Source organism: Notolepis coatsorum (genome assembly GCF_963971535.1).
Source record: "Notolepis coatsorum genome assembly, chromosome: 6".
In the NCBI taxonomy this organism is placed as follows: Eukaryota; Metazoa; Chordata; class Actinopteri; order Aulopiformes; family Paralepididae; genus Notolepis; species Notolepis coatsorum.
The window spans coordinates 180,550,319-180,552,940 of NC_140170.1; positions in this window are offsets into that span (position 1 = coordinate 180,550,319).

A 2,622-nucleotide genomic window follows, 5' to 3' on the forward strand; every position below is an offset into this window, starting at 1 on the left:
TTTACTATCACGCACTCTGCTACTAAGGAATCTACCTTGCCTATACTGTATCACTACCTACTATGCTAATTATGCTATGCTACTATACTCAAGACTGTAGCACTCAAGTTCGACACTGTTTGACGAACAATGTTACCGACCCTTAGTTGCCAGAGTTGTACCCTTCCTGCTGACTTGTAGGAAGGGTTGTACGTCGCTTTGGATGAAAGCGTTCAGCCAAATGACTAAATATAAACGTAAATGTGGCACAGTTATTCACACATAGAAGATTCTGGGTTCCGACGAGAGGGGGGGGGGGGGGGGGGGGGCTTTCTGTCTGGATTTTGCACTGTTCTCCCAGTGTTTGCACTGGTGTCTTCAAGATTCCGGTGGTTTCCTCCCACATCAAATGCTAGGTACATACTCCTTGACCAAGAGGAGACAAATCGCATCATAAAAAGTAACACTGTCGCCCGGTGCTAAATAACTTCTGTGAGAACGTTGGAGTTGTGACTTGTGACTCATTGATTTTAGCCAAGGTGTAATGTAGCCATTATTAGAAGTCGAGTTTGTTCCCAGACACCTGTCTGATGAGGCCCCGCCCACTTCTCCCAGGTGGTTTGTTTGTTCCCAGGTGTCTGATGAGGCCCTGCCCACTTCTCCCAGGTGGTTAGTTTGTTCCCAGGTGTCTGATGAAGCCCCGCCCACTTCTCCCAGGTGGTTAGTTTGTTCCCAGGTGTCTCAGGAGGCCCCGCCCACTTCTCCCAGGTGGTTAGTGTGTTCCCAGGTGTCTCAGGAGGCCCCTCCCACTTCTCCCAGGTGGTTAGTTTGTTCCCAGACACCTGTCCAAGGAGGCCCCGCCCACTGCTCCCAGGTGGTTAGTTTGTTCCAAGACACCTGTCTGATGAGGCCCCACCCACTGCTCCCAGGTGGTTAGTTTGTTCCCAGGTGTCTCAGGAGGCCCCGCCCACTGGCCCTGCCCACATGGTTAGGATTGGTCACACGCAGAGGAAGCATTTCCCTGCGGGGACAGTATGACTTAAAGGTGCCGTCTCGGGGGAGGGGGATTTGGTCACATTTGCATGATCTGCAATTAGTGTACGAAACATATTTACTCTTACATGTACATGTAATTTCCCTCGGGATCAATATATTCTAGGGATGCTCGATATTGGCTTTTTTACCGATACCGATATACCGATATTGTCCAACTCTTAATTTCCGATACCGATATCAACCGATATCAACCGATACCGATATATGCAGGGTTTCCCCCCCCCAAAAAAATTAAATAATTTCAGGTGCATACTTTTGACAATAAATAAAATCAGAATTTGTTCTTACTTGCTTGCCTGGGTAAATAAAGGTTATAGAAATGTAAAAAAATATATATATATTTTTATTTTTTTTTAAACCGATACCGATATTTTCCGATATCACATTTTAATGCCGATATCGGCCGATAATATCGGTAGGCCGATAATATCGGACATCCCTATATATTCTATTCTATTCTATTCTTTATGAAGGATTGTGTCTGTGCGTGAAGTGAGGATGAAAGAGAAAGAGAGAATGCCGCAGGAAATTCATGTGAGGAATATGAAAAAAGAGAGGGAGATGGAAGGATTGGAAAGAGAGGGAGAGAATGGGACAGACAGAGCAGTTGGATTAGCTGATAATACGCTTACTGTGTGTGTGTGTGTGTGTGTGTGTGTGTGTGTTGTGTGTGTGTGTGTGTGTGTGTGTGTGTGTGTGTGTGTGTGTGTGTGTGTGTGTGTGTGTGTGTGTGTGTGTGTGTGTGTGTGTGTGTGTGTGTGTGTGTGTGTGTGTGTGACATGGGGAGAGATAGACAGCGAGAGCAAATGGGGGAGATTAATATTAGCTGGTATAGGGAAAGTTTTGCACATAATGTTATTAGAAATTTTTTAACGTTACAACAATTACACAGCGAGCATTCGCTTGAAATAATAGACTAGAACTTTAGTATCCAACCATAGCTAGCATCATCTAACTCAATAACATCACAGAGGAAGGTCGGAGCAGAACAGTACAGAACATGACAGAACAGAACATGACAGTACAGAACATGACAGAACAGAACATGACAGTACAGAACATGACAGCACACAGAACATGACAGCACAGTACAGAACATCGCGATAGAGGCTGTTAATATAATGTTTGACCATTTCTCCTCCATGTTGGAAGAAACAACGATTGCTACAGTATGTGGGAAACAATGGTTGCTAGGTGTTGATATAAGAAGAGATATATATCAACAAACATTTGTATCGGTTTGTGTCGTATTACTATATCCTGTAAACAAGTCACAGTGGAACAGTAATATCATGCTTTTCTAATGCACAGAATTTAGGCATTTTCTTTTGAAAGCGGTTACCAATGGTTACAGGCAGCCATGTTGGAAGAAAGAGAACGACACAAACATTCTGTGCAAGGCCTCCGTTAGAGATCCCATTTAACGCAGCTCTAGTGAGCGCCCGTGTAGTTTCGTTTCACAGCTCCTGCTAAACAACCTAAATGGCATTGTGTTTGAGCCTGTCCTAAGAATAAACCACACGAATAAACCATTATGTACAGTAAATAACCTGTTATAGTTAGCAGTGTGTTTTTCGATGTGTGTTG